The sequence below is a fragment of the Oncorhynchus keta genome, chromosome 1, assembly GCF_023373465.1.
Source record: "Oncorhynchus keta strain PuntledgeMale-10-30-2019 chromosome 1, Oket_V2, whole genome shotgun sequence".
NCBI classification, from domain to species: domain Eukaryota; kingdom Metazoa; phylum Chordata; class Actinopteri; order Salmoniformes; family Salmonidae; genus Oncorhynchus; species Oncorhynchus keta.
This window is the reverse complement of record NC_068421.1, coordinates 43572647-43590146: the sequence shown is the minus strand read 5'-3', so window position 1 is coordinate 43590146 and position 17500 is coordinate 43572647. Positions and strand designations below refer to the sequence as shown.

General features: G+C 45.2%; 1 protein-coding gene across 4 annotated transcripts in view; it reads left to right on the top strand.

The window, feature by feature from the left end:
* The window catches only part of LOC118396429 (neuronal PAS domain-containing protein 1-like), a 101677-nt gene that overhangs the window by 32593 nt on the left and 51584 nt on the right, over nucleotides 1-17500 (top strand). For 3 of the 4 annotated variants that reach the window (XM_052525587.1, XM_052525591.1, XM_052525583.1), the window contains one exon: nucleotides 6796-6902. The exons of the other annotated variant lie outside the window; for it this stretch is intronic. The gene's annotated coding sequence lies outside the window, so the exon portion shown is untranslated. The remainder of the gene's footprint in view (nucleotides 1-6795; nucleotides 6903-17500) is intronic. 4 annotated transcript variants of the gene reach the window in all.

The following is a 17500-nucleotide window of genomic DNA, read 5'->3' as shown; positions in this document are numbered from 1 at the left end:
TGAATTAACTATGCTTCTCCCTACAGACCGGACGCACTTTTAATTCATGAAAGGGATGAGAGGAGAAGGTGAGAAGATGGAGAGACAGAGAGACAGAGAGAGAAAGGGGGAGGGAGGGAAAGAGGGTGGAAGAGTGTTTAACACCCTGAGCAGGATGGTCTTTGAATCTTTTGGAGGGATATTTCCTTCCTTCTCTTCCCTGCCATCCATCCCCCGGTCCTGTCTCTGTCTCCTGTCTCTGTGAGGGAGAACACCCTGTCTGGTTGGACCTCTCAAATTAATATTTAACACTGCTCTGTTTGACGATTAATAGGATATTCCACTCCTTGCCAATCCTTGTCATGCTAAACATTGCTGTGTTTGCCGTGTTTGGCATGACAAGGAGTAGCAAGAAGTGAAATGTTAGTTAGCACAACCGACTGGATTTCTCCAGGCTACCACAGATGTTTCGTTCCCTCATAAATGTTAGAACATCTGTTGTAGCTAGAAGAGTAGAAGATATAGTCTGGTACACACAGACAAGATGGGTGGGATCATTATTTGCACTTTAATGAGTTGATATAGCTGACATTGAACCTGAAAATGTTCCCCCGTTTATTGTAGTGTAGAGGCCAAGATTCTGGTCCCATTGTGAGACCAGTGTGTGATACATGTGTTTCAGGGTTTTGCCTGTGTATACACTATGTAAATGTAAATGTGTGTGTGTTTTCAAAGGGCATTAAGCAGTGCTCTGTTTACAATTATGCATGTGTGTGTGTGTGTGTGTGTGTGGCCATGGTCCCTGGCCATTGGTCCCTGGTGGGACTGTCTCTGTTCTGTGTTGGGGCCACAAGGTGAACACTCTCTAATCCCTGACTGGGGGCCGATGGGGGCTGGGCCGGAGCTACTGCCAGGATTACAGGGCCACAGAGTCAACCCTCGGGAGAGAGCCGGATAGAGAGGGAAAGGAAAAGGAAGGCGGGAGGAGAGAGAGAAGAGGGAGCAGGAGAGGGAAGAGTCACTGATGGGGAATGAGGGTATACGAGCAGTGTTGCTCATCGGCGGCGTGTCCACCATTGACACATATACACACACCCACACATGCACGCGCACACTCCAGAGGAGGCTGGTAGGATGAGCTATAAGAGGACAGGATCATTGTAATGGCTGGAATGGAGTGAATGGAACGGTATAAAACAGACGGAAACCCCGTTTGACTCCATTCCATCCATTCCATTCCAGCAATGAGCCCGTCCTCCTGTAGCTCCTCCCACCAGCCTCCTCTGATACACACGTATACATAAACACACTAGGCATTAATGCACCTAAGGGTATTCTGTTGTGGTAGTACTGTCGATGCATTTCTGTAGTGTATTGATCACCGGCAGAGACAGTAACAAGAGACATGCTGCCTACGATACCATGTGGCAAGCAGCTGTTGGCCTTGTTCACAGCAGCAGTATTAGAGGCATGTTCACCGTGTATTAAAGCTCAGTCTGATACAGAACCCAGGTGCCGCTCTCTCTCTCTCTCACTCTCTCTCTCTCTCTCTCTCTCTCTCTCTCTCTCTCTCTCTCTCTCTCTCTCTCTGTCTCTCTCTCTCTCTCTCTCTCTCTCTCTCTCTCTCTCTCTCTCTCTCTCTCTCTCTCTCTCTCTCTCTCTCTCTCTCTCTCTCTCTCTCTCTCTCTCTCTCTCTCACTCTCACTCTCACTCTCACTCTCACTCTCACTCTCACTCTCTCACTGTCATATATTACATCCAATGGCAGTGTACGGAATAAACTAATGCAAGGAGCCGCTTGTGGATCTGTCATCTCTAACGCAGTTCCACTTCTGATCTGATAGAATCTAGCCCTTCACGGTGCATGATCCAGTAACCTTTAATACACATCTCATACACATTTGAATATTTTGTGTATCTTTTCTTCCATACGGCAATGAATACTGACAAATAACTCAAATGTTCATATTATTTTTATTGACGAAGTATTCCACTAAATGAAAAAAATATAGAAATGAACTTCTGACCAATGCCAGCTGACAATATTTACTCTTCAATCTGCGTTGCGTTCTTACATCTTTTTCAGTACGCGGTCTGGGATGTACGACATGGGATTTTCTTTGCCAAATGACTTTTTCAGCAGCTTTTCTCTTTCTTTCTCTCTCTGTTTCTTTTCGTTATAGATCCTTGCCACCTGGTCTAGGTGGGCTTTCACCCTCTCCTTGTTCTTCCTGACTTCTTCCTTACTCGCTGCTTTTCTAGCTCTGAGCAGCTCTTTCACTTTGTTCTTCTCCAACATCTCTCTTTCTTTCCTCTCCTTTTTCTCCTGCTTTGCCCTGACTATCTGGGCAATTTCAATTTCCATCTGAAAGAGAGAAAGAAAGACAAAGAGAAAGAGAAAGCCCATATATGTTAGACAGTGATCTGAGATATTATTGTTACTCCCTCTCTAGCATGCAGACAACTTAATCCATTGAATCTGATAGTATAGTATAATCTGAACGGCGACTGGTTAAATGGAGTGCTGTACCTGTGCCTGCTCCTGCTCTCTGAACCTCAGGACAGTCTGCATGTGGTGCAGCTTTATGTGGGCCTCCTTCGTCCGCTCCACAATATCTCTCTTCTCTATTGCCCATCTCTCCTTTTGCTTTTGCATTTTCTCAATTTCAGTGCTCTTTCTCTCCCGCTCCCCTGTAAACTCCAACCTCTCCTTTTCCATCTCTCCCTTTTCCATCTCCCATCCCTTCTTCTCTTGTCCGTGCAGGCACAGAATCCTCTTCTTTTCTCTTTCCAGAGCCTCTATCGCTCTCTCCTTTTCTCTCAGCTCAATCATCCACTCCTCCGCTGCCTGGGTGCTCCTGCTCTTAATCTCCTCCTTCTCCTTCATCCACCTTTCCACCCGTTGATCCAAGAGGCTTCGTAGGCCAGCCTTGGCCTTGGCCCATCTACCCTTGTCCTCCTTCCAGCCAACTAGGGTCTGATTCCTCTCCTGGTCTGCTTTGGCCAAAGCTGTCTTCAAACCATTTTTTACGAGGTTCCATCCATTCCTCTCTCTCACCCTCTCCTTCTCCGACTTTTCATTCTCAGCTAACAGCCTCTTATTGTCCTCTACTGTCACGTTCCATAACTTGGCCAAGGACATCTTCTCCTTTGATATCTTGTCCCTCAACGTTTGCGTGTCGGCCGCTGTGCTTTCTCTCTGTTTGTCCAACACCTCTCGCTGCCTTTCATTCTCAGCTAACAGCCTCGTGTTCTCCACAGTCAACTTCCCAATCTTGGCCAAGTGCAGTATCTTCTCCATCGTCACCTTTGCCATCTTGACTTCTATCTTTTCTTTGTCTGCCATTAAGCTTTCTCTCTGTTTCTTCAAAATGTCTCTCTCCCTTTCGTTCTCAGATAACAGCTTGGTACTCTTCACTGTCACCTCTCCTACCTTGGCCAAGTTCAGTATGTTCTGAACCTTCAGCTTTGCCATCTTGAGCTCCATCTTTTTTCTGTCCGACACTTCACTTTGTCTCTGTTTCTCAAGCATCTCTCTCTCTAGCTTCCATTGGTAGTGGTTTACCTCAATAGAAGCCTCCTTCTCCCTGATCTGTCTGAGCAACTCTTTAATTAGCCTTTCTCTTTCTTTCTCTGGTTCCACCCTCACCTTGTTGACTTTCTCCATCACCTCTCTATCCATCTTCCATCGGTTGTGGTCTACCTTGTTACAAGTCTCAATCTCCTTTCTCATTCTCAGCAGCCCATCCATTTCTCTTTGTCTTTCTTTCTCTCGTTCCGTCCTCATCTTGTTGCCTTTCTCCACCTCTTCACTTTCAGCCATCTCTTTCTCCGTCTCACTGACTCCTCTCTGACTGTGTGATATGAGGTTGCTTCTTGTGTAAATATTTTCCGTCTGGATTTGAACGATTTGTAGTTTCCTCAATTATCACAGTAACAGTAACACAGGTGATTGAGAGAGAAAAGCAACAGGAGGAGGTCAGCATTTGAAAGGAACAATTTCATTTCATTATTCCACTGTTCAAAATAAAAACAGCCATACAAAACAGAAGCTAACAGAAACTAGTGTGAATCTTTTTTAAGTCGTTTTCTTAAAAGTGTTCAAACCTCAGTTTACCGTCAAGCTAATTGGTAGAACGTATGAAATGCTAATAAGTAAGCAACTTTCTCTGATTTCCTTAGAAGTCAAACACTTTTGCACATGATTATTTTCTGACTCACCTGGTTCAGTGTCACCTCTCCTCCTTGATTTCTGTCCAGTTGTGAAGATTGTTTAAAAATGTATGCACTTGAGAAGTTAAGATCTGATGAATGGATGTGCTGGTTGTTTTCTTTGGTTTGGAACTTGTTGTAGCCACATTCTGAATTCTATGGTTGTAGCCGAGACTAATTGTTGAGTCATAATGACATTGGAATGTTGGCTTGAATTCTGTATTCCGGCCTAAAATCTCAGAATTCTCAAGATTTTAGACTTATATTTAAAAAAAATTGTTTTTGTGTGTAATACATTCTATATGCAAAATTCTAGCCCGTGGATGCTGTCTGAAAGTTGTACATTTTACATTCTCAGCCAAAGAAAATAAAGATGATTGGTGCCATGGTGCCGAGAGCTCTGTAAATATTGTTAATTAAAAAAATATATATATATATATATTCTGTATTTGAGGGTTGAGCTACAATATCTGGTGGTTACCCATGGATTTACAGGACTGACGGTGGCTTGGCTAGCTAGATGGCTACTCTGAATTTGAATGATGCACTGACTGTTTCTTCCTCGGTTTCTGGAAGAATGTGGACTGTGGTGAGAGGGGATGACAGAGGCTTGCCTCATAGGAGACTATTGCTAAGGTGTGGTGTTCTCTCAGGCGCCTATAGCTGCTGAAGCATCACCCTGGTGGGTGCTACACTTTTCTGTGGTTTATCTCTTCCAGCCTATGCACCTATGTCCCCCTCGGTGAGGCAAGATCAGAGGAGTCCACTATAACCCATTCTCTTCCTGCTCTACATGCACCCACTTGGCCAGATCTTCAGACAACACAGTGTCCAATTCCACTGCTACTCAGACGACACACAGGTGTGCATTAGAACCAAGCCGGACACAACATCTGCTCTGTCAACCTTGTCCAACTGTCTGGAAGAGGTTAAGTCTCGGATGCACAACAACTTCCTCAAACTCAACAGCAGCAAGACAGAGGCAATGCTGATAGGCTCCACCCAGCAGATCACCAATTCCTGCAGCATCCGCCCTGCTATAGATGGCCACATCATCCTCCTCTCCTGAGCCATCACAATCCCGGGTGTGAAATTCGACCCTGCTGTGTCCTTCAATGTCCTAGGGGTAAAATGTCATTCTTTCACCGATTCTGACGCAGAACAGCTTATCCATTTGTTTTCTCCAGAATTGATTATGGGAATGCAGTACTTGGGGGGCCTGCCTGCCAACTTAATTCATAAATTACAGCTCATTCAAAACAGCCCTTATGAACCTCCATGCACCCCGCGGTTAAGCTACGCCACACTGCTTCATGCCCCCAGGACCCGGCTCCAAACAATGGGGGAGCGTGCCTTTTCCTCCCACTCACCAAGCCTTTGGGAACTCCCTTCCTGACAATCTCAGGGCTGCTCAGACTGTTGCCGCTCTTAAAGCAGGCCTTAAGACTCGTCTTCATTGGCTGGCCTATCCTTCCTCCTAGTCTTCATTGCTGCTTTTATGAAATTGTTAAACATACTCGCTTTTTTTTAGATATTCCAACCCTGTTCCTGGAGAGCTACCGTCCTGCAGGTTTTCACTCCAACCCTGTTCCTGGAGAGCTACCGTCCTGCAGGTTTTCACTCCAACCCTGTTCCTGGAGAGCCACCGTCCTGCAGGTTTTCACTCCAACCCTAATCTAGCACAGTTGATTCTAATAATCAGCCGCTTGATAAGCTGAATCGTGTTAGTTACAACTGGGTGTGGGTTGAAAACCTACAGGAGGGTACTGTAGCTGTTCAGGAACAGGGTTTTAGAACCCTGGTCTAGATGTCTCTGTGTTACAGGCCCTATCACTGGGTGATGATGCCAGTTTCTGATAGTTAGGAACAGTGATCCTGGAGACAGCCAACAGAGAGAGGGAGAGAGAGGGATAGGGAGGGAGAAAGAGGGGGGGGTCTGTATTGGCTCGGGAGCTAATTCACAAGGTATCTCAGAGTGGGAATGCCGATCTAAGATCAGTTCCCCACATTTTTTGCTCATTGTGATCTACAAGGCTAAATGGATCCTAGATCAGCACTCCTACTCTGAGATGCTTTGTGAATACAGGCCTTGGTGGTTAGGAAAAGTGGTCCTGCAGACTGAGATCAGTCCAGAGAAAGAGGGAATACCTGTATTGGCCAGGGCAGTTTGATGCCTTTAGCTAAATGACGGTGGCAGATGGAGGGATTGCTTTGGGAAGTTGTAATCCATCATGATTTCAGATGGACTCACAGCAGCGCAATGTTTTCGGGGTTATGGTCTGGAGCTGTGATTGATGTGATGTGGAGGCCGGTGTAGTGTGTGTGTGTGGGTGTGTGTATACGTGGGCGTGGTGTGTGTGTGTATTTTTGCCTTTCAGCATTTTCCCTGTCTAAATGTACACCTGTGTGTACAGCGTGGTGCGTGTGTGTGCTCCTGCATGTGAATGTGTTAGCCATGGTTTGCCAGGACGCTCCATTGCTGTGTGTGTGTGTGTGTGTGTGTGTGTGTGTGTGTGTGTGTGTGTGTGTGTGTGTGTGTGTGTGTGTTATTGTATTTCTTTAAGCTGAAGCATTTGTCTGTGTCTCTCTCTCTTCCCCCTACAGGTTGAAGTCACACCCAAGTTAATTCTTCAATTAGCGTGAGCCAGATATTCCGGGAAGATCGGAGGGCCCGCCAATCGATGTCCAATTAGCGAGGCTTCGTGGCCCGGGTGAGACAAGGGGAGAGGGGGACCTCACCGGGCATGTTATGGGTGGGGGGGGAGGGGAGAGCGGGGAGCGGGAGGAGGGGTCGTGAGGGTATTCTGGAGGGGGTATGTGGATGGATGTTCGATGCTCCATCAAGCTGTGCGGAGACCGGTGTAATTAATCCATTTAAGACGGCCGATTGCAGATGACTTTGGGAATACAGGAGTGACCAGCCCTAGAGAGAGAGAGAAAGGGCAAGAGAGAGAGAGAGAGAGGGGAAAAAGAGAGAAAGAGAAGCAAAAGAGAGACAACGGGAAAGAGTGAAAGACAGAGAAAGAGCAGGGATGTGTTTTGGCATAATCATCTGGTATATGGTATATTAGGTACCATCAAAATCAACAGTTAGCGTATCTGCTCTTGCATGGAGTGTAAAAATGTAGAAGTGACAGGCGGAAGCACAGCCCTCCAGCAGATGTCTTTTTGTTCTTGTGTATTAATAGGTCGATGGATGGATGAGCCACGAGTGTCTCATCATTCCAATTCCAATGCATTATTCCAATGCATTATTCCAATGCATTATTCCAATGCATTATTCCAATGCTTTTTACAGCTTTGTTAAGACTATTCCTTTTTTTAAATGCATTTTGTGCCTGCTTTTTGACTACTCTGATGTATGTACGTGTCTTCCTTTAGTTCAGCTGCTGTTGCACATTCATCTTTATATAGTTGTATGATTTTTATCATTTGGAAGCTGAGGCACATGTTCAAGCTGGGCGAAAGAGCATTTAGGGAAGCTTTCATTCCATCACAACAATTGAATTGAAATACAAATGTTATATTTTGGGGATTGGGAAAAGTGCTCTATGACTGGAATACAGTGCTTACTTATTACAGTAATATGAGTCCTCGTCCTTAGTACAGTGACCTACAAACGTCCTATTGTACACTTGTTCTCTGTGTAACAATGTTAAAGGTCACCTCTAATGTAGACCATTATTGTATGGCAAAACAGCATGATTCTCTGTGTGTGTGTGTGTGTGTGTGTGTGTGTGTGTGTGTGTGTGTGTGTGTGTGTGTGTGTGTGTGCTGTCACCTAAGCTTGCTCTAGCAGTATGTGTCAGTAAATTTGAATATGTATTGATTAGCTCTGACACTGTCTGATAGACAGATCTATGTTAATACCACTCAAGACAGCCACAATGTCACACACACACACACACACACACACACGCACGCACGCACGCACGCACGCACACGCACGCACACACACACATAGCCGACGACCGTGGCTTGAGCCATCCTATTCGCCCGCGGCTCTCCAAACTGAACAACACGAGCTGACAGAGAAAGACAGAAAGAGATGGGAAAATAGAGAGAGAGAGAGAGAGAGAGAGAGAGAGAGAGAGAGAGAGGGAGAGGGAGAGGGAGAGGGAGAGAGAGACGAGGTAAAGAGTTCCTGATAGAAATAGGTAAATAGAGGGAGGAGGGGGAAGAGAGAAAAAGATAGAGGCAGAAAAAGAGAGCGTGAAAGTGAGTGTCCGCCTCTCTCCGCTGGCGCCAGAGGCGAACAGACAGCCACTCCGCTGCAGGAATGCTAATTCAACAAACTATTTTCTTCTCTCATTTTACCTCCCTTCTCCTCTCTCTGGGAAGTTGAGGCCATCAGAGACAAGACTGTTTTATGGGCTTTGATGATGGTGGTGCTGCCACTGACATACATGATGAAACAAGGCTAGGTGTTGGTGTGTGTGTGCATGACACTCTTTCACCCCCTTCCCTCCTTGTCCCCCCCCCCCAGGCTAATTCAACGACATCATGTTTGTCTGCGGCTCAGTAGCCATGGCGACGGTGTTCTCGGTGGGGGGGTTGTGGGGTCAGGGGCCAATCGCAGGTCACTTAGTTGACCTCTATCTGTCTGTGTCACAGGGCGGTCACCTTTGACCCCTGCCTCCCAGCCCTGTCTGAAACACGAGGCAGAGAACAGTTGTTTTGAGAGACATCCAAGAGGATAAATGTCTGTTTGTTTTATCACCCAGGCCAGTCATTCTATCATTTGAAGCATTCACATCACAGCGCAATGCCCCCCAGTAAAAACTATTGTTATTTCTCCCTTGAACTTATGCACAGAGCCCTGCTTTTCAAACCGTCATCTGTTCAATTTCAAGACGTAACCTTGAGACTAGCGTCTCCCCCCATCTCCCCCTAGCTTTCGGCAGGCCCATGGCATCTTCAGAGGTTGCAGACTCTTGACGTGTGATCCATTTAGATAGTGCTCAGTTTTTTCCCCCGTGCATACAACCACTCATGCACGCACTCGCGCGCACACACACGCAATTACGCACACACACTCATGCAATGCGCACACGCGCAATCATGCAGTTTTTGGGGGTTTCAAGTCATCTCAGATAAGCTTGACAGACATGTAGTAAATGTTTGGAAAGTGTGTGTGGCGAGTTATGGTTATATGGGGCGGCAGGTAGCCTATTGGTTAGAGCGTTGGGCTTGTAACCGAAAGGTTGCAAGATCGAATCCCCGACCTGACAAGGTAAAAATCTGTGGTTCTGCCCCTGAACAAGGCAGTTAACCCACTGTTCCTAGGCCGTCATTGAAAATAAGAATTTGTTCTTTAACTGACTTGCCTAATTAAATAAAGGTAAAATATGCTTCTTTTTAAACAGACATTGAATAATAATCTTTATATTTTCAGGGTTTCAATTTCAGTTTGAATGTCTGCTCATTGCTCTCTACTTCAGTTCAAATACATTCTGTCATCCAAATCATCCCCGTCTGGTTGTTTTCCCCCCCGTACGTTGTATGTGAAGGTTTACATTGAACATTCCAGCCTTGTATATCATCTCACTTACATTCACCTCACTCCAGCCCCACATCTCCCCATGCGCCGTCCCTCTATTTTCTTATCTGTTTTCTCTCTCTCTCTCTCTCTCTCTCTCTCTCTCTCTCTCTCTCTCTCTCTCTCTCTCTCTCTCTCTCTCTCTCTCTCTCTCTCTCTCTCTCTCTCTCTCTCTCTCTCTCTCTCTCTCTCTCTCTCTCTCTCTCTCTCTCTCTCTCTCTCTCTCTTTCTATCAGTCTGTCTTTTCTCTGGCTCCTCTGGCTGGTCCCCCTGTGGCACACCGTGTCGTGTCCCTAATTTATTTATAATTAGTGCTCTTTGTCGGGATGCGCGGGGAATGTTAAAGTACAAGCCACTCCGCTCTGGGTACAAATGGGCTAGTGTTCCTGCCTCTCCTCAACACAGCGACCTAGTAGAGAGAGCTCTACTACTAGCCACAACCACAGCCCAAGACATAGGCCAGCACCTTAGGTCCCTGGGCACACACACACACACACACACGTGCACGCATGAACGGGCGCGTACATTCGCACACACAGATATACAGGTAAATGGTTGAGAAGGCTTTTCTGTGCAGTATTCAACGTTGATTTATTTGCGTTGCGATTTTGAACATTATTTCAGGGTGTGTTTGGAATTGTCTTGAGTGAAATGTGAACGCGAGAGCATGTGTTATAGGTTTCTTTGCTTGTTGGTGTACTAAGACTGGTCATGAATTATCTCCGTTAACATTTCTTATGTCATTTCTTATCAACCCTGTCATACTATATATACATTTTATTTAGGGGGTATTGCAGATAGATTGTAAGTTCCATCAATGTAATTGTCTGCATAATTTCCAATCCCCCATATATGGCCTTCTAGGCAGAGTTGCAAAGAAAAAGCCATATCTCATACTGGCCAATAAAAACGAAATATTCAGATGTGTTGAGATTGGTGTTTTGACGGGTACTATTTAATGAAGCTTCCAGTTGAGGACTTGTGAGGAGTCTGTTTCTCAAACTAGACACTCAAATGTACTTGTCCTCTTGCTCAGTTGTACACCGGGGCCTCCCACTCCTCTTTCTATTCTGGTTAGAGCCGGTTTGCGCTGTTCTGCGAAGGGAGTAGTACACAGCGTTGTACGAGATCTTCAGTTCCTTGGCAATTTCTCGCATGGAACAGCCTTCATTTCTCAGAACAAGAAAAGACTGATGAGTTTCAGAAAAAAGGTCTTTGTTTCTGACCATTTTGAGCCTGTAATCAAACCCACAAATGCTGATGCTCCAGATACTCAACTAGTCTAAAGAAGGCCAGTTTTAATAGCTTTTTTAATCAAAAGAACAGTTTTCAGCTGTGCTAACATAATTGCAAAAGGGTTTTCTAATGATCAATGAGCCTTTTAAAATGATAAACTTGGATGAGCTAACACAACGTGCCATTAGAACACAGGAGTGATGGTTGCTGATAATGGGCCTCTGTACACCTACTGTATGTACAGGTATATAACATTCTATTGGTTGAAAAATTAAAAGTTTTGAATTTGGCGTCATTTTGTGTATCAGTTCATAAAGCATGTGCCATAGAATCTGTACATCGATAATCTCTTCCCAACTATTTTGCAATCTATATGGCACAGCTGTCAATTCTTTGGTCATTAAATTAAACTGGTATATTTTTTTATTAACCACAGTTATTATTTACCAATTGGGTCCTTAATGCAGGGCCGACAGACAGGGCCGACAGACAGGGCCGACAGACAGGGCCGACAGACAAGTTCCTTACTTTTTCCCCCTTCCACTTGCCTCTTCCATTTTTTTGCGGTAATGCTGCAATTAGTTGGTTATAATTTTAGGTAGAGCAGACATTTCCATATATTTTTGTTAGCTGCATGTGTGACATAGCTCCACCAGTCCTATTTCTGATATCAATTTTTTATTATTTATTTATTATTTTATTTAACCTTTATTTAACTAGGCAAGTCAGTTAAGAACAAATTCTTATTTACAATGACGGCCTACCAAAAGGCAAAAGGCTTCCTGCGGGATAAAAATAAAAATAAATAAAATATAGGACAAAACACGACAAGAAAGACACCACAACAGTACATAAAGAGAGACCTATAAGACAACAACATAGCATGGCAGCAACACATGACAACACAGCATGGCGGCAACACATGACAACACAGCATGGCGGCAACACATGACAACACAGCATGGCGGCAACACATGACAACACAGCATGGCAGCAACACATGACAACATAGCATGGCAGCAACACATGACAACATAGCATGGCGGCAACACATGACAACACAGCATGGCGGCAACACATGACAACACAGCATGGCAGCAACACATGACAACACAGCATGGCGGCAACACATGACAACACAGCATGGCAGCAACACATGACAACACAGCATGGCAGCAACACATGACAACATAGCATGGCAGCAACACATGACAACACAGCATGGCAGCAACACATGACAACATAGCATGGCAGCAACACATGACAACATAGCATGGCAGCAACACATGACAACACAGCATGGCAGCAACACATGACAACACAGCATGGCAGCAACACATGACAACACAGCATGGCAGCAACACATGACAACATAGCATGGCAGCAACACATGACAACACAGCATGACGGCAACACATGACAACATAGCATGGCGGCAACACATGACAACACAGCATGGCGGCAACACATGACAACACAGCATGGCGACAACACATGACAACACAGCATGGCGACAACACATGACAACACAGCATGGCGGCAACACATGACAACACAGCATGGCGACAACACATGACAACACAGCATGGCGGCAACACATGACAACACAGCATGGCGGCAACACATGACAACACAGCATGGCGGCAACACATGACAACATAGCATGGCGGCAACACATGACAACACAGCATGGCGGCAACACATGACAACACAGCATGGCGGCAACACATGACAACACAGCATGGCGGCAACACATGACAACACAGCATGGCGGCAACACATGACAACACAGCATGGCGGCAACACATGACAACACAGCATGGCGGCAACACATGACAACACAGCATGGCGGCAACACATGACAACACAGCATGGCGGCAACACATGACAACACAGCATGGCGGCAACACATGACAACACAGCATGGCGGCAACACATGACAACACAGCATGGCGGCAACACATGACAACACAGCATGGCGGCAACACATGACAACACAGCATGGCGACAACACATGACAACACAGCATGGCGACAACACATGACAACACAGCATGGCGACAACACATGACAACACAGCATGGCAGCAACACATGACAACACAGCATGGCAGCAACACATGACAACATAGCATGGCAGCAACACATGACAACACAGCATGACGGCAACACATGACAACATAGCATGGCGGCAACACATGACAACACAGCATGGCGGCAACACATGACAACACAGCATGGCAGACAACACAGCATGGCGACAACACAACACAGCATGGCGGCAACACATGACAACACAGCATGGCGACAACACATGACAACACAGCATGGCGGCAACACATGACAACATAGCATGGCGGCAATGGCGGCAACATGACAACATAGCATGGCGGCAACACATGACAACACAGCATGGCGGCAACACAACACATGACAACACAGCATGGCGGCAACACATGACAACACAGCATGGCGGCAACACATGACAACACAGCATGGCAGCAACACATGACAACACAGCATGGCGGCAACACATGACAACACAGCATGGCGGCAACACATGACAACACAGCATGGCGCAACACATGACAACACAGCATGGCGGCAGACAACACAGCATGACGGCAACACATGACAACACAGCATGGCGGCAACACATGACAACACAGCATGGCGGCAACACATGACAACACAGCATGGCGACAACACATGACAACACAGCATGGCGACAACACATGACAACACAGCATGGCAGACAACACAGCATGGCACAACACATGACAACATAGCATGGCGGACAACATAGCATGGCAGCAACACATGACAACATAGCATGGCAGCAACACATGACAACACAGCATGGCAACACATGGCAACACAACATAGCATGGCAGCAACACATGACAACACAGCATGGCGGCAACACATGACAACACAGCATGGCGGCAACACATGACAACACAGCATGGCGGCAACACATGACAACACAGCATGGCGGCAACACATGACAACACAGCATGGCGGCAACACATGACAACATAGCATGGTAGCAACACAACATGGCAGCAGCACAAAACATGGTACAAAAATGATTGGGCACAGACATAGGCACAAAGCGCAAGAAGGTAGAGACGACAATACATCAGGCGAAGCAGCCACAACTGTCAGTAAGAGTGTCCATGATTGAGTCTTTGAATGAAGGGATGGAGATAAAACTGTCTAGTTTGAGTGTTTTTTGCAGCTCGTTCCAGTCGCTAGCTGCAGCGAACAATTACGATAGCCTGCAGCTTTGATATGTACTAAGAGAAGGACAGTGTATCGTCTAGCCATACTCCCAAGTACTTGTATGAGGTGACTACCTCAAGCTCTAAACCTTCAGAGGAGGTAATCACATTTTTTGGGAGAGGGGCATTCTTACCAAACCACATGACCTTTGTTTTGGAGGTGTTCAGAACAAGGTTAAGGGCAGACAAAGCTTGTTGGACCCTAAGAAAGCTTTGTTGTGGAGCGGTTAACACAAAATCTGGGGAGGGGCCAGCTGCGTATAAGACTGTATCATCTGCATATAAAAAGATGAGAGAGCTTCCTAGTGCCTGAGGTATGTTGTTGATGTAAATTGAGAAGAGCGTGGGGCCTAGTATCGAGCCTTGGGTTACTCCCTTGGTGACAGGCAGTGGCTGAGACAGCAGATGTTCTGAATGTATACACTGCACTCTTTGAGAGAGATAGTTAGCAAACCAGGCCAAAGACCCCTCAGAGACACTAATACTCCTTAGCCGGCCCACAAGAATGGAATGGTCTACCCGGGCAGTCCTGGGCAACTCCAACACTTGATTGGTGTCACACTTTTGCCCCAGCCCCAGCTAACACACCTGACTCCAATAATCAATTAATCTTCAGTTAAAAATGCAATGAATTAAATCAGGTGTGTTTGCTAGGGATGGGGGAAAAGTGTGACACCAATCAGGTGTTGGAGTTGCCCAGGCCTGGTCTACCGTATCAAAAAGCTTTGGCCAAGTCAAAATAGCAGCACAACAACATTGCTTAGAATCAAGGGCAATGGTGACATCATTGAGGACCTTTAAGGTTGCAGTGACACATCCATAACCTGAGCAGAAACCAGAGAGAATACTATTGACATCAAGAAAGCCAATCAGTTGATTATTGACAAGTTTTTCCAACTCTTTTGATGAACAGGGCAAATAGAAATAGGCCTATAACAGTTAGGATCAGCTTGATCTCCCTCATTAAATAAAGGACGCACTGTGGCTGCCTTCCAAGCAATGGGAACCTCCTCAGAGGGGAGAGATACGTTAAGAAGGTCAGAAATGTACAAAGATTGTACCTTTTTTAAAACATTTTATAATAAAATAAAATACCATATTTGTGTTTATATCCACAATATTTGTTGTATTATTTGTTATGTCTTTTCTGGTGGATTAAACTGAAATTGCAACCAACTTTCTACGGCTTGTTTTAAAAATAACAATATTTTGGAGATGTTTTCGTTTTCAAATAACCGAAAGTGAGAGGTTGTAATCTGAATAACGGGGAAAAGGACATTCTTGAACATTGGGTGAGACATTCTTACTAACTTAACCAGTTCGGTTTTAAGTATACATTTTGTACAACTGACACCTTTAGTGAGAGGTCCATTTTTTTATATTTAATTATTTCTGCCCCCCAAATTCATATTAATGATATAAATAGGCCCATTTCATTTTGTCTGGCTTGCCATTCCAAATCAAATTGATTATTTTTTGCTTATATAATTTTCAAAACAGGTCACTAGATGTAGGCAAAACCATAAGCAAATAGATAAACTTTTTCCACAAATAGACAGGTATTTTCCTTTCCATGGTAGCAAGATCTGGTTTTGCTAACTTTCTATTAAACTGTATTGGAGTGAGATTTCTTACTTTCAGGATATGTAGACCGAGTACGTCCACATCCCCGTCAGACCATTTCATTGCTATACTACACGGTAATGTAAAAGTTACATGTTTTATGTGATCCAATACATAATATACGTAGTACATCATTTGGTTTTAATCCAAAGATGTTTTATACAAAGTATATAGATCCTCTATGAGGCTGTGGAGGGATTCTAATTGTGGATTTTAAACAAAACATGAATCCATCAGCGTACCTTTGTTTTTAAGCCCTGGATTTTTAACCCCTTAATATTATTGTTGGATCTGATTTTACCAGCTAACATTTCGAGGGCAATAATAAATAGATATGCCGATAGTGGACAACCTTGTTTTACTCCTCTTGACAGTTTAAAACTTTCTGAGAAGTAGCCATGATTTACTATTTTACATATAGGGTTACTATACATAACGTTAATCCATTTTATAAGAGATTCTCAAAAATTGTAATATTCCATATATTAACTCTAGTCGTACTTTATCAAAGGCCTTTTAAAAGTCAGCTATGAATACCAGGCCTGGTTTCCCAGATACTTCATAGTTTTCTATTGTTTCCAGTACGTCTCTTAAGGTTATCTCCAATGTATCGTCTATGTCAAAAACCTGTCTGATTAGGATGAATAATATCCGACAATACCTTTTCAATTCTATGCACTAAGCGTTTTGCTTTCATTTTTATATCACAACACTGAAGTGTCAGAGGCCTCCAATTGTATTTTTTACCCTGTCATACGTAATGTACCTCAGCAAGAATGGCAGTAGTGACAGGAAACGCACGGAAGCAAGCACGCACACACGTGCACTATACCACACACTCACACTTGTGATCAGCCAGCAGGAAGAGCTTTTGTCCTTGGGCTGGGAGGGCACCTGGCTCCTCTCCCGTCCTTGTGATCTCTCCATTACTTCCCTCTCGTGCATTCTATCCCTGCTCTATCCCTCTTTTCCTCTTCCCCCTCTCTTCTCTTCGGATCCCTTCATCCCCCATCCCTCTCTCCTCCGCCCAAGGCAATGCCGTCCTGCAGGCTTTGATCAGAGGGCCAGGGAGGAGAGAGGAACTGGGTCAAAAAGTTGTGCTGGAGACTGCAGGAGAACAAGGCTGGAATATCGAGTAGGTGAGACCGAGAGAGAGAGAGAGAGAGATGGAGATGGGGAGATATGTATAGAGAGAGGGAGGGAGAGAAGGGAAGAGGATGCCTGAACTGAGGGAGTACAGAGAAGATAAAAAGAGAATGAAAGGAAGAAACAGGAGGGGATAGAGGAGAAGGACGTGGGAAAGGAAAAGTGTCTTAATTTAGTAAAAAGCAAAAAGACGACAAAGCGTTTATCTCGGATGTGACGCTCAGCATGTAAGCAGTGGGTCAGAGGAATGGGCTTTCACTACACCACACTGTAGAGGACAGAGCTTGTGTGTTGCCCTGTGTGTGTGTGTGTGCCTGGCCCTGTGCGTGTGTGTGCCTGGCCCTGTGTGTGTGTGCCTGGCCCTGTGTGTGTGTGTGTGTCTGGCCCTGTGTGTGTGTGCCTGGCCCTGTGTGTGTGTGTCTTTCTCTGTGTGTGTGTGTGTGTGTGTGTGTGTGTGTGTGTGTGTGTGTGTGTGTGTGTGTG